This window comes from Lactuca serriola, chromosome 5, assembly GCF_051521515.1.
Source record: "Lactuca serriola cultivar US96UC23 chromosome 5, Lser_US96UC23_V15, whole genome shotgun sequence".
In the NCBI taxonomy this organism is placed as follows: domain Eukaryota; kingdom Viridiplantae; phylum Streptophyta; class Magnoliopsida; order Asterales; family Asteraceae; genus Lactuca; species Lactuca serriola.
The window spans coordinates 50,705,022-50,721,395 of NC_136412.1; positions in this window are offsets into that span (position 1 = coordinate 50,705,022).

Consider the following 16,374-nt stretch of genomic DNA (forward strand, 5'->3'; position numbering starts at 1 on the left):
GTACCGGTATATCCGCTGGTAGGAGTCTGAGCAGTGGATCCAACAGAAGAAACAACAACAGGGGCAGTAGCAGTGTGGACTGCTACCGTTTGCTGTTTCTTAGAGGATCCTTGTGATCCTTGGGCCTTCCGTTTGTTCCGAAATTTCTTTTTACTTCCACCACTACTCTTAACCAGCTCAGGAGTGGTGGTCTCCTCATTAGGGTTATCTTCGAGATCGATCAGGGTTTGCGCCAGACATTTGTCACTGTCATAGGTATTTGGCTTCGCAGCCAAGACATTTCCTTTGGTCGGCTGGGTCAACCCCCAGATAAATGTCTCAATCTTCTTACTCTCTGGGGCAACCATTCCCGGACAGAGTAGCGCCAAGTCATCAAATCTTGAAGTGTAAGTGACGATATCGGAACCCTTCATCTTCAGGTTCCAGAGTTTGTGTTCTACTTTCTGCATCTCGCCCCGTGGGCAGTACTCGGCAAGAAGAAGATCCTTCATGTTCTCTCAACCCATAGCATTAGCTACAGGTAGAGTTAAGGATTTGACTCGGCCGTTCCAACAAGTCAAGGCTATATCGGTAAACGTGCAGGCAGCGAACTTCACCCTATTCGATTCAGAGCAGGCACAGATTTCGAAAATATATTCGATTTTCTCGAACCATCGGGTTAGGGCAATGACACCTCCAGTGCCATCGAAGGATGTGGGTTTCGCATTCATAAAGTCCTTATAGGAACACTCCTTCCGGTGTCCTTGGCTATCATCTTGGTTTTGAGGTTGGGGACCACCTCCTGAACCGTCGGGGTTCATTTGGGACATGGCGGCTGCCACTTCGGCAATAACTGCTGCCTGGAACATCACAGGATCAAATTGGGGAGGAGGTGGTGGCGGATGGTTGTTGTTGTTCTTTGAGCTGGGTCTCTTTCTTGGAGGCATCTTGATCTAAAAAGATCAGGAAAGAGAGGATCATAAGTCCTCTGAATTGAATCAAGAGATATGGAACAGGGGATATCTCATTAAGACAGATATAGAATTCTATTAAGCGATAAAGCAGGAAAAAGTTATCAAAACAGATAAACTATCGCTAAAGGAATGATTGAGGAGCAATGCTGGAATGAGGATTTCTATAACGGATTTGGCTCGAGAAATACTCCCATAGTATTTCATGCTTCGCTGTGACAAAGACTCGTTGTTTTGGGTATTGGGTAAGTTTTAGGCATGCCGCATACCACAATCACTCCCAGACACATGTTGGCCGTGTCTCGAATGAATACAGTTGGCCAGGCTATATTGATCCTAGACACGACTACATAACTGCCCAGGTTTAACCGCGGCATACAACACCCATTTACTTATGTTTTGTTCTACTTGTAGTTACGGATTTCGACGGTTTGGTATACTTGTATACTTTTGAAAATACTTATATTTTAAGGTATACTTTTAGTTCAGAGCGCTTAGGCCCCATAGTGTTTATAGTCTTATACCATGTAAGATTTGGTATACTAGTACACTATAAACAAGGGCTCTGATACCAATCTGTCACACCCCGAAACCGAAGGCGGAAACGTTCCGGGGCGGAGGACATCATGAATATCACAACCAATGTGCATAGTAAGCATAGTAAACACAAATCATTACATTACATAGAATTATTACATTTGTTTGAAATCAAAGTATTACAAGTGTCATATATATATATATATATATATATATATATATATATATATATATATCATATAAAAAAAAGTACAGACATGTCTTCTACGTACTCCGTCTTCGCCAAAAAGGATCGATGGTACCTGTCTAATGTGGACCTGAGAATACAAGTAGTTTGAAAATCAGCATAAAGCTGGTGAGTTCATAAGAGGTTTGTTTTCTGAAAATGTACAAGTTTCCTTTGGTTTTCCGAAAAGTTTTTTATCCAAGAAAATCCCATATTTTCTTATAAGTATAGTTTAGTTATCTGACTATTATACGATCCGGTTATGTACAGTTTGTTATCCCATGAGAAACCCTTATTTTCCTAAAAGTAAAGTTTAGTTAAATACCACACTGTATAGTTTAATACATAAAACTATATATTGAAAAACCACTGGGAATTATCATCCAGTATAATAATAGATATTTTTAATACATAAAAATATTGATTGAAAACCATGGGAATACTATCCCGTACTAGATATAAATTCAAAAACCATGGGATTAAGATCCTGCACTAGATATAGATTTCAAAACCATGGAATTAATATCCCGCACTAGATATAGATTTCAAAACCATTGGATTAACATCCCGCACTAGATATAACATAGTTTTAATACACAAAAACTATAGATTAAAAGTCATGGGAATACATCCCGCACTAGATATAGATTGAAAACCATGGGATTAACATCCCGCACTAGATATAGATACTATAGTTTGAAAATAGATATAAAATCAAATCCGTGAATAATCTTATATTAATACGTATTGTGAGTCTGGTAACCATGCTGATGCGACACCGAGACCTCCTTGACGTTCGTCAGACGTCGGACGATATCCAGAATTTGTCACCCCAAGTGTGCCCGCGTAACTGTAGCTAGCAGTTAAGGTGTGGGATTGTTAGTCCCGAACAGATCTATTCACAAATTCCACGCTCTCCCTCCAGGAGACTCTGGTTACACTTCCGGGGAGGATTTACTGATAACCCAAGGGGTAATGACGAATTTCACAAGCTAGTATTAAATTACTCACGATGTTTTCGGACGTTAACAAACATACTAATCCTTTAGAAACATAATACAATGATAACATTCAAGTACAATGAAATTATCTGGCAAAATACTCTAAATTAAACGGAGATAAACTGAATCAGACATAGTTTATCTAAAAGCTTTACATAAATCTGAGCTCGTTAAACAATAACTAAAGATCCCAAATTATTCCCATAATAATTTGATTGTTACTTATACTGTAATTGAAATCCATGTACTTATGTTCAATAAAACATCCCTTACGCTCCGAATAATACATAAGGGGTAAAGATATATAAAAGTTTGCCAGATATTTATAGAAATACATCAGTTTTAGATTTTGAAAACATTTATATTTTGCTTGTATTCCCCCCTGAAAACATTGAAAAACACGGAAAAAGATGTAGGGGTATAAACTCACCAGTCGAGGAACGTGTCGTCTTGAATGCTAAGTGTCAGTTCGGGGCTTGATAATGCATGAGGTTCCTATGTAATATGAAATGATATACAAATGTATCTAATTAGACTTTGAATCACTAATTAGATATGATTATACACTCCAAGACGCAAAAACACTTCAAATCAAGTGTTTGGAGTAACCCGGGTGGCATCTATGGACGTATAGGGCTCGGATAATGAGTTTTCTATTCAAGAGTAAACTCCTTAGGGATTTTACAGCCCTAAGACTATGACCACATGAGTTCACGGCCGTGAACTCATGGTTGGAGGGTTTTATGGTGCCAAATGGTCAAATAACACTTGGGAAAAGTTGTTATGATTAAATCTAAGGCTTAGGAATGGATCTAATCATCAAGAACATTACCAAATGGATTTTACGGCTGTAAACTAGGAGTTTACGGCCGTAATCTCCTATGTGACCATTCCTTACATGATTTTGTGGCTTTAGACTAATCATATGTGATTCAAACCAATTTTACAAGCCTTAGAATGAATTCAGGGCACCATTTGGCTAAGATATAGGAGTTTATGGCCCAGGAACCCATTCTTGGGGGGTTGATGTCGTAAGCTACTAAAGGAAGGTTTTCATCATGTTTATGGCCCCTAAATCGATTGTGATTGGCTCTAGAATTTAACCCAAGGCTATCGGTGTGTTTAAGTGGCAATTTAACACTCAAATTTGAGTTTACTCCCCATGAATATGAGTTTATGGCCCAAACATGTGCTTGGGCAGTAAACTCATGTTTACTCCTCAAAATTTGGATTCAAGGTGTTCTAAGTCCGTTCCCTTAAGTCATTTAGCCATATCTAAGCTCCAAAGGTGGATTGGAAGGGTTTTAAGGCTCAAAAACCCCCTTTAAGTGTGTTCACGGCCCAAGAGCATTCCAGGGTCGTAAACACATGTTGATGGTCCTAAATCATGATTTGAACTCGAAATTGAAGGCTAAAGATGTTATACTAGGAGTTAGGGTATTTACCTTGATGAATTGAAGCCTTAATTTGATGATTTATGGACCTAATTCTTTGGTTTGAGGAGAGAGGTTAGAGAGAGAGAGTGAAAAGCTTCAAATGAGGCTCATTTCACTTTATATATGATTCGGGTTTGGGACACGGAGGAATTCTACCCGATAACGACGTTAAACGGGGCTTTTGGTCACACCCGATTAAGTTGTCGTTACCCGGCGGAAATGATTCTGAAAATTTTTAAATAAATAATTTGGGCCACTTTCATGAGTTCCTAAGGGGGTTGGACACTCATGAGATTAAAATAAGCATATTAATTTAAATAACTTAGCCCAAAAACGAGATCGGATCGATTCGCAAAAGACGGGTTTTATGGGTGGAACGGGTTACGGCGATGGAATAACTTCGGGTTGTCACAGTTTCTCTTCGGGCTTCTATTTGAAGTCACCAAATTCAGAAACTAATAGAGTTTGAATCGAATGCTCCAGATCTTCATCAGTAGAATATAATTCCTTTAGCCTATCCCATATCTCCTTCACTGTAGCACATGAACTCACCAATCGAAACGTGTCCTATTGTAAAGCAAACCTAATCATTCTTAAAGCTTTAATGTTGCATTGAAACTTCTCTTTCTCGTCTTGAGGAATGTCTTTCACATCATTCACGAGTTGAGTGAGAAAACGGACCAACTGTGATTGCTTCCCAAATCAAATACCTATTATCTTCTGAACCAATTACATAATCTTCGAAGTGATGCGTCTAGACTTCATAATCCTGGGTGTACAGGATTGGTATTCTTGTTGTCGATCCAATACTATTGGAGATATTGATCGGATTTGATTGTGAATCATCCATAGACATTGTGATGATGTTTGATTGATAACCTGTTTAAGATCAGACTTGTAATTTACCGTTAGGGCAAGATCAACAATTAATAAGATACGCCAATGAGGAATAACGGCTCAATTAATATCAATCAATGCGAAAAACCCTAATAACTTCTTCAACAAAAGAGATGTGTATGAATTACACAGCCTCCTGCTCTGATACCAATTGATGAGATATAATCTCTAGATCGTTTAGATCTTTTACAGGTTAATCAATGAAGAACGAAAAACTATATCAAACAAGAAAATGAACACAAGATAGAATCAATATAATGCTGATGATTCAAATGTAGTCACGCCTCAGTAGAGCTCGATTAAGAACTTCCACTATAGAGGCGAGCTAGCGTTTACAATGCTATGATGAATAATAAAATCAAAAGCTTAATCCTAAGGATGCATGCATGCACCTTAAATACTAAAACCCTAGAATAAAATAAAACATGGTTGGACAGGCCCAAACCGGTTACAAAACTGGGCTAACAATAAATGAGCCCAAGACACAACATCTAGTTCCCAACACAACTTATTCAAACAATCCACAGTCGTTCATATGTTGGAAGTAGGTATGAATGAAGACTGTCATGAATAGGTGTGTAGATTGTCTAAAAGGTATTAGACATAGCAAAGGTTTGCTACAACGTTCATGAGTGCTTATGAACAAGTTTTCAGCATTGGAATAAACCCACGCTTGCTGGAATCACTTCATGGAATTTATCACGAGTGATCGCAAGACGATAATATCATATGGTCTTAAAACCTAGATATATGGTTTATTGTTGGTTGATTGGTTGTGCATTGATAATGCGAAAATGCATCCGTAACTTGATGTCATAAAACGCATTGTTGTGTATGATTTGATTAGTGAATAGTAAATGCATATAAGTCGAAGTTTATCTGTTCCTTTTATCCTAAGAGGGTAACAGCGATATCAGGGCCCATCGATGATTTGATTTGACTTATGTGTCGGGCCCGGTCAGGAAAAAAAATTGCTGGACAATAAGTATGTCAAATGATGTGTTCAATTAAGTTCTATGTCAAATGAATCTGAGATCAAGAAAACAAAATGCTAGACAACAAGTATGACTATGTTCCATGTGATTGTCCACACGATATCTAGAACAGAGGGATATACGATCCCTTATCTAAAGGACAGGTTCCTGATAAGATCAGAGTTTGACAGCGTCTTCGGGAGCTATAATTGCTAATCGCAATATGCTTACATTATAGTTACTAAACTTATCCAAGTGGGAGACTGTTGGATTAGTTTCTAAGCCCATAACTATATTTGGTAAGTACTTGACCCGGTTGTGCATGGTCCTTTTGGGTTACCTTCACCAGAGCAACATGATAGGATGATTTATGAATAAAGAGGTTATTATGATTTATTAATATATTATATGATTAATATATTAAAAGAGAAATCATATAGTTTAATTAATATTAGACAAGAATTAATTATGAATTAATTTTGTGGCTAAAAGTGATTAATTAAATAAAGGGGACTAGAACTGTCAATTGTGTGATAGTTGGTTTTGGGCTGTGGATCCTTATGGATCATGGGGTGGACGAAAATAAGGTGCATGGGCTCCTTGAAATCATCCAAGCCCTAATCTAGAAGGATCATTGGACTGCTTAAGGCCTAAGTAATTCAATTAGGGTTTCAGGCTGTAACCCTAGCAGCTCATGTATTTAAAGGACCCAGGGCTAATTGAAATCGGCTACCAGAAACCCTAAGGAGTTCCTAGAGCTGATTTTGTACCCTCAACCTCTCTCCATATCATCCTCTTGCTTCATGGTTTTGGTAATCTATTAGAGGAGTGACAATTGCGACTCTAACCTCCAAGGATAACAAGATTCAAGCTTCCAAGAAAAAGGTAATCATTTAGATCTACTTTGTCTTGTCAATTTCGAATTGTATATCATAGATTTAGGGTTTGTAAGTCTTGGATGAAAAACATGTTCGTTAGAGAAACATAGATCCAAGAAGTAGGGTTTTCATGTGCACATAAGAATGTTCTTATGGCTCAAACCCATCACTTGGAACATGGAAATTTTAAGTATTGGATAAACCCACACTTAGAGAATTACTTCATGGATTTTATCACGAGTAATTTTGAGATGAAAATATTTTATATTCTTGAAACGAAGATATATGAGTTGTTGTTTATGAGTCAGTTGTGCATTGATAATATGTAAACGCATCAGTAACTTGATGTTATAAAACGTATTGTTGTGCATGATTTTATAAGTAAATAATGCAAGCATATAAGTCAAAGTTTATTCGTTCCTTTTGCCGTAACAGGAAAAACAATATCTTTAGGCACCTTAGTGATTAGGAGTTGACTTCTAAGTGCTAGGCCTAGCCAAGACTCAATTGATGTGTTCGATTAGAAGTCTTATGACGTCATCAAATCAGAAATCAGGAAACAAAATTTTGGACAATGAGATTAATTAGAATCCATGTCTCATGTCCTTACGATATCTTGTAGAACAGAGGAATATTTGATCACCTATCTTAGGACACGTAACTGACTGGGTCATAGTTCAACAACCGCTTTGGAAGCTACAATTGGTTGATTAGTTTGGAAGTTATACTGGCAATTATAGTTACATACTTATCCAAGTGGGAGACTGTTGGATTGGGTGTCTAAGCCCATAACTATAATTGGTATAAACTTGAATTCATAGTAGCACAATCCTTTTGGGTTGCCCTCAAACCTAGCAATTGAATAGGATAGTTTTTAGAGAGAGAGAGAGAGAGAGATTGATTGATTGATTAATTTATTATATGGTTAATAATTTAATTGGAAATCAAAATAAATATTTTTTTAATATATTATGAGAATAATTTACTTGGAAATAGTATTATTTAATTAATAATTAATGGGAAATTAATTGGAATTAATTGGATTAATTAAAAGTGCAGGGTCAATTCGGTTATTTATTGAAAGTTGAGGAAAGGAGCCTATGGACCTCATTGAATGAGGTGGAGGGAAATCACTTGGGCAAGCCCTAGGAATTTTGTCCAAGCCCTTTAAAAGAAGGGAATGGGCTGCTTGGTCACCAAGCAAATGGATTAGGGTTTCCTCCTTAGACCCTAGCTTTGACACCAAGCTACCGCAACTATATAAGGACCCTTAGCATTAGAATTTTGGCCATGACATTCCTTTAGAGGCTTAGGGCCAAAATTTCTACTCTTCTCCTCTTTCTCTTCAAGCTCCTTGGTTGCTAGGGTTTTGGTGTGAACCATTAGAGAGACGACACTTGTGGTGGTTGCTTCCAAGGGTTTTTCAAGAAGGAACTCATGATTGTTTGCAATAACTATCTTCAAGGTATGTTTCTTATTTTTATGAATTAGTTTTCATACGAAAGTTTTATAGGATACCAATTCATAGTATGTTGTATATATGTGAAAGACATAGATCCTATTAGGTTGCATGTGCCATAATCATTTGAATTGTTTAAATGTTTTTCCTATTAGATCATTATAGTTGTAACTCTAACAACCTATCAGTTAGATCTGTATCCTGGTATATAGGATGTTTCTATGTTGTACGGATTTGTTAGATCTGTATGATTACATGTATATGCTAGCTACTGAATGTTATGGTATATGTTGATATGTGATGGTGTACTGGGTTGAGGCGGTCCTGCTTTGTGCTGAAGGCTAAGATACCCAAGGTGGTCTGGATAGACTGAAGGCTTGTAAGGCGGACCAGTCAGGCCGAAGGCCCACAGAGCGATCTAGATAGGCTGAAGTCCCAGCGAGGCGGTCTAGTCATGTTGAAGGCTTTGTATGCATGATGTTGTTTGTTATGTTTATATGGTGGTACTGTGAGGGAACTCACTAAGCATTGGCTTACGATTTTAGTTTTGTTTTAGGTACTTCTAAGGACTGTGGCAAGGCGAAGGCGTGACCATACACATCCTTAGTTTATGTTGATTGGATCTTGGGAGACTCTGATTTTTAATAATGTTTTGTAAATAATGGTTACGTAAACACTTCTTTTTAGAAAATGGGTTGTTTTGAAAAGCTTAAATTTATTGCGATTTTTGAGACGTTACAACCTATGATCTTTCCATCGATTCTTAGGGTTTTTCATCAACGGTGGTGGTGGTGTTGCTCCTCAAAAAAAATTGTTGGCGGTGGTGAAGGAAGAGTAAGGGAAAGGCGAATGGATGGGGTGAACGACTAGATCGGGTTAAGTGGAGAGGAAAATATTGAGTGATTCTGGTGACTCTGACGGTTATCTGACGACTTTGGTGGTGGTACGGTGACTTCGACAGTGGTCCCGTGATCTTAGCCACCATTTCAAACTTCAAATGAGGCTGAGAGACATCGGGGGAAGTGATTCTCAATTATATTTTTATTTATGATTTTAAATGAAAAATATCAAGTGGTCTAGATTTGTTCTCAAATGTTCTCAATTTAAGGAATGTTCTCATTTAAACATATATATATATATATATATATATATATATATATATATATATATATATATAAGGCTAAAAGGTGCGATGATGTTTTTATCTGTCAAAATCTGGTGCCACTAGCGCCTCCTAAGCGTTTGGCATTTTTGTCATGTTTTGCCTATCTCCTTCATTTATCTTAAGAATACTAGAAGGATCAAAAGGGGTGACTACCAGCTTGTCATCATAATGTTGAAACTTCTTGAGTACACTTTTTCTATAATGGGACTAAGTAAGAGTATATCCATTTGGTCTTCTTTAAGCTCTTACACTAATCAACACATATACTACTCCCAAATCCTTCATGGAAAGTGAGGAGTGTAGCATGTTCTTAGTTTGATTTATCACATCCAAGTCAGTACCCATTATAAGCATATCATCCACATTCAAGCATATAATGACACAAACATTCTTGTAGTGTTTAACATAAACACATTTTTCACATTCATTAATTCTAGATCTATTGGAAAGTAATGTGTTGTCAAGCTTCTCATGTCATTGCTTTAGAGCTTGTTTTAGTCCATAAAGTGATCTAACCAACTTACAGACTTTGTTTTCTTGACCTTTAATCACAAACCCTTCAAAAAAGTAGTTTTCACATCCAATTGGTGTATTTCCACATTGTAAATGGTTGTAATTGCTACCAATGTATGAATTGATGTTATTCTTGTAACATGGGAATATGTGTGAAAGAAGCCTTGACCCTCCTCCTCTATACGATATCCTTTAGCTACCGAATGAGCTTTTTACGTCTCAATGGTACTATCATGTCTAAATTTCTTCTTGAATATCCATTTGTGCCCAATTGGTTTTTTCCTAGTTGGCAAATCTACCAATTTTCATGTATTATTCTACACAATGGAATCAATCTCACTTTTGATTGCCTCTTTCCAAATAGGAGCTTCTGAAGAATCCATCGCTTCCTTATTTGTTTGGGATTCATTATTCACTACAAAGGCCATGTAATCAAGTCCAAAATCTTTGACTATTTTGCCCCGTTTACTTCTTCTAGGTTCTAGGTTCTCTTCTTGAACCTTAGAAGAACTCTCTTCAATTTACTGTAAACTTTTGTCACGGATTGTTTCATTCAATCCATCATCTAGAGGTCTTTTCCTAGAGCAATAAACCTCTTTCCCTTTATCCTTAAAAGGAAAAACATTTTCAAAGGATTTAGCCTCTGTTGGTTCCATGATGGTGTGATTATGGATATCATCAACATGTGATTTATACATAAGAGACCTATAGGTTGCACTATTCATGGTCGGGCAGATATATGCAATTTATGGTTTTTGGTCCATGATGAGAAAAAAACTCAGATCGTTTAGATCCTTCACAGGTATAAAGATGAAGAACAAACAACTCAAACACAATATGAAGATAAACACAATATGGAATCAACGTAAAGCTTATGATTCAAATATAGTCACGCCTCAGCAGAGCTCGATGAAGAACTTCCACTATAGAGCCGAGCTAGGGTTTACAAAACTTGATAAGAAAGATAATCAAAAGCATACCTTACAAAGGATGCATGCATGCACCTTAAATACAAAAACCCTAGATTAAAATAATGCACGATTGGACAGGCCCAAACCGACAACCAAAACTGGGCTAAGGACCGAGCCCATGACGCAATACAGTAAACCCAACACTCTCCCCCTTTGTGTCAAATGAGGCAAGAGATTATTTCTTTTGAAAAGACTTCACTGTCTTCACAACCTTGAACAGCTGAGGGATGATAGAAAGAAGTGTCTGCCGAAATTGAATGTACCGTCTCAGCATGTCAGTAAACAACTTCTTCTTGGCTACTGATTTCTGATCACAACTCTGAATAATCTCTAAATTATTCTCCAAGCAAGCGGTAGAGAAGAGATGCTTGTCAACAAGAGCGAACAGGCATTTTTGACCTTCGCCCCTGATAAACATCACAGTGTGATATTCTGAGTCGATTTTTCCATTGATCATTGTATTCACATCGCCTGCTCTTCCCATCGCTTTGACTGTGGTTCGCTTGTGAATTGCAGAGGCGATTTATTGATCCATCATTGCTACTTCGTGAATGTAGCAAACAAGCATTCGCTTGATGTGATCTATAATTGGCTGATACTCCTGAGGATTCGACAGCAAAATGTTGTTGAGGTGTATCCAGTCATGAGGATTGAGGTTTCGCAGATCATCCAGGGAGAAGTTATGAACCGAGCCTTCATATCCTCGAGTCACTTTGAATTTTACATTGACAAACTTCCCGGCTGAATAGGGCTTCAGTACCTTGACAATAGTAATCTTCTGTGAGCACCAGGTCAAGTATTGTGGCTGAGCAAACTCCAAGTAAAATTGCGACAGATCCCGATCCACCTTCGGGTTCGGAGAGGGGATAGCAGCAGTTGAGTTGAAGCAATGAAAGATAAATGCCTTTCTAGTAATTAGCATGTCAAACTGTGCATCCTTGGAGTTTTCAAGGCCAAACGACATGATAGGTTCGAGCCAAAGAGTACTTGGTTCATCAATAGCACTTCATTGAAGCAAATCAAGGGTCCTCTCTGGAAAAATAGACTTCTTTTTCTCCAAGATCTCCTTTTCTTTTTGTTTCTTCTCCAGCTCAGCCGTTTGCTTCTTGATCTTTTCTGCAAACTCTTTCTCATAAAGTTTTGTTTTTTGATAAGGTTTAGAGGGAATTTCACATAGAGTATCTTCATAATCACCTTCATCATCTGTATCATCTTTGCCAATCTTCTTTTTCCTTTTGCTGACCGAAACTTCATTGTCCTTCAGTTCAGTTGTCGGCTTAGGTTCATGAGGAGGTTGAGTTTTCACCTGTTCTCCCCCTTGTTTTGGTTGGACACCAGTCACCGAAACACCCTCAATATGACTAAGGATGTCCAATGCAGGTCTAAGTTTATCAGCTAAATGACGTCTGATGGTGATAGTCAGAATAGGATCATGGGCATCAAGAAGATGAAGTAAAATGGAATGAACGTCACCGACAGAGCTTCGAATTACCTCCTTTTCAGATTTCAAATCATTAAGCTCGTTTGTTGCAGTGCGAAGCTTGAGGTTTTTCATTTTCAGCTGAGAGGTTCGTTTGTCTAGCTCATCCTTGATAAGATTTCCAACAGCCAACTCTGCTTCCATTTGAGTCAGACGATCATTGACGTTATCGTGTAGGGTGGCATTGGCAGCTTCGATGGCCTGACGAGCAGCTTCAAGATTAGACCTTTCAGCTTGAAGAGAAAGCTGAAGGTTATCAACCAAAGCATTCACCGTCTGTGAGTTCTTTTGGGCAGCAGCCTGCAAAGAATCTAAAAATAGATGAGCCTCAGAAATTAGTTTATCGACTTTTGCGGTCGCTTATTTGCATTCCTTCGTGGAGGCCTCAACAGCAAGAGAGGCCTTTTAGCACTGGGAAGTAGAGGCATCAATGCCCTTTGCTGCAGCATAGAGAGAGGTATCATGTTCTTTAACCACCGAAGAGAACAAGGCTTTGAGAGCAGCGTCAGAATAAGCACTAGTGGAAGAGGAAAGCAGCTAATCAAGCTTTTCAGTAACTGCCTTGAGATGGCGCTTGGTTACTGGAGTATCTTCGTCGTCATCACTTTGGACATGGTACGCACTGAAGTAAGTGGAATCGAACTCCAAGTCTTCACCGCCAAGAACGGTATTGGTTTCAGTAGATTGGGTAGGAGATAAGGGTTTTGTAGTGACGGGAGGTTTGGTATTTACTGGTGGTTCGGTTGTAAATGGAGGTTCGGTTGTGACTGGAGGTGGTGGTGTTGAAGTACGAGCCCCCGTATCATATACGTTGGTTCGAACTCTAGTAGTTGTGGTTGTTGTTGCTTCAGTAAAGATTGGATCAGGGATGGGAATAGTAGTTGAGGGTTGTGATGAAGTGATGGGAAAAATTTGAGGGATAGAAACAGGTAAGGAAATGGGTGGAGGAGAAGGAGGTTGGGAGCGAACCGGTACCTTTGGGGTAGGCAAGCGAGGCGGGGTATCACCACGAACCGAAGCCTCCTCGTTAGAGCTTTCGCTCTCTGAGTCTGAGTGAGTAGAAGGTTTGGTAATAGGAGGAACATACTCAGAGTCCGAATCGCTTGAGGATTGAAGAATAAGTCTCCGAGTTGGCTTCTTCTGCTTCTTCTGCTTAGGCTGAGAAGTAGCAGCCTTGTCTAACTTTTGCTTCTTAGGTGTTTGACCCTTGGTTGGTTTAGTAACTTTCGCCTCCTTCTGTGTCTCTAGTTTCTTTCCCCTCTTGGCTGGCTTGTCAGCTTCCTCTATGGAGCGAATCATGGCTGGAGTGAGTTCTCTTGGGCCAGAAGAAGGATGCTTCTTGTATTCTTGAAGAACATTGCTTGCGTTAGACACGCAGGCATACATGGTTTCTGGGATCGATCCAACAAAGGAATACTTTGTAGGATCGGTGACGATGATCTTTGTGGTGTGAAAGGTTGCGATAGAGGAAAGAAGAGAATCTGCCATGATTGGAACGTGGAGACGATCCATTGCCCACTTTGTAATAATGGACCAGTACCTTCCACATGAAATCTCTAAATGTCATGAAGAAGAATACATGCTTTGAACCACTTGTTGCCAGATGACTGTCCCATAGTCCAAAGTAATCCCATGATACAGCCCATAAAGCACAGTCATGAATGACTTGCTTGCTCCGTCTGAGTCGGCGCTACGTTCTGACAGACCTTTAAAAAGAAGAGTGAAAAGGTCGTTCCATTGAGGAGGAAGGCATGACTACTTGAATTTGGTAACTGTGGTTAGGGTTTCTATGTACCCCATTTGGTAAAACATGGAGAACAGTTGACGAGTAGCAATCGAATCAGGATTTACCAAAGTGGGTTCTTGAGCGAGACCAATGAGGTCACAGAATCGAGTCTTGGAGATGGAGGTCTTTTCGTTGTGAATATCAAAGTGAATCCTCTCAACAACCTTGTCATACTAAGCTGTTGAATAGATATGAGAGAGGCAGGTCATGGGAACAACTTCGACCTTTGAAAGAGCGTCGACAAGAGGTGAGTATTTGAGACATTCGACGACGTACAACATATATAGGGTTCATAGATGAAGGGTGTAAGATCAATGATGAGGTTTTGTTGAGGTTTGATGGTGAGAAGGTTGGAGTGAGTAGAGGTATCGTGAACAGAAGATGAGTCTGCCATTGAAGAAGCTTGAGAAGAAGAAGATGAACAGTGAGAGAAATCGCCCTTATTCTTTGAGAGAATTTGTAAGTGATAAAAGAGTAAAGAGGAGCGTGCCAAATCCTTTTATACGTACAAGTAGGAGAGAGAAATATCCGGGTGAAATCTTGGATTAAGTAGAAACCGTGCCTGATGTGACAGAGTGAACAATTGGCATACCTGATGATGACGCAGGAAAGAGAAAGGACGTTTCCTTTTTACAGACCTTTCCATAAAAATTGCCTTTTTCAAATCGTCAAAACGACTGGATAACTGTTGACTCAGCTTTAACTTTATCCCAAACGCCACCCACATATTTTACATGAACAGTCATCTCCTTTTAACTTTATCGAGCGGTGGAATACATGTTGAAACAAAGCTGTAACCAGTAGGTCATCATTAATAGAACCAGATTTTCGTGCATAGAGTGTGAAAGATAAAGAAATAAAACAAACTTTTTGTGGGTTTTTGTGATGTCTTGTGGAGACATAAAGCAACTGATTCTAGGCACAAATCTCCTCCTTCAAAGTCAAGAGACTTTAAAGTGCTTGTGTGGCTTCCCATTAAATAACGATCAAGTACTTGTTAAGAAGTATTGAAAGACATCTTTTTAATTAAAGCTATAAAGGTTGGCTTCTGCTTCAATTCATGATTTCCATACTTGATATAAGACCGAAATTGAACGAAGTACTTGTGAGACCAATGTGGTCTGTTAAAAAAGTAGGTTTGGAAGATATTCATTGACTTGTGGACAAATAAGAAATCTCTCAAAAAAAAACTTAATTGGATCCTTGGGGAAGAAAAAAAACTTGGTAATAAAAATTTTCAGAAGGATCACTCAAAAAATAAAAAGGGATTTAATGTAAGAATCTTAACATAGTAAGGTTTTACCGTCAATTCATTAATGGTGTTGAATTGTGGGTTTCACTTAGTACATAGTAACACAAAACTAAGATCATTAACATAGATTTTTGTGTAACCATAAACCTCAGTGGTAGATGCAGAGAGTCTCAAGGGTTACTTTGGTGAGATGAAGTGTAATGAACAAAAATGATATAGGTGGTATATGAAGCGAATGTACCTCTGCTATAAAAGAAGGAGCAAGCAGAAAAATCTAAGCTCAATATGAGAAGAGTAAGGTAACTCATGATTAGAGTGAATGTAACATCCTAGTTTAGGAAAACATGATTTGTATGTATCATGTTATTAAGGCTTCACTCAAAATCTGTAGAGGCTTTAGTCAACATGCAGTAGCATCCATCTAGGGACACTTAAGAAGTTTATAGAAAAGAGGTTATACCTGTTGGAGCTTCATCATCGAGAGTAACACTAATACAAAAGAAAGCATTAGATAAAAATAAAAAAAAAGACATTTTTGTATTTTGTGAAAATTTTTAATTAAACGAAAAAGAAAAATATTTTTGGAGTTTATGCAAATAAAAAAATTAAAAGAAACATAAAAAGAAGTATTTAAAAGAGTGTACAAAGGAATACAATCAAAATGCCTTGATATGAAAGAGAAGCGAATGAGTTCAGAAGGATCGAACCCGAAATAGACCGAACGTTCGGTTCATTTCGGTTCTTGGTCGAGCCGAACCCGAAATAGATCGAGCGTTCGGTTCATTTCAGTTTGCTCTATTTCGCTTCTTACCTTTATTGAAGCGAAGGCGATTTTTGTACAGATTCTGC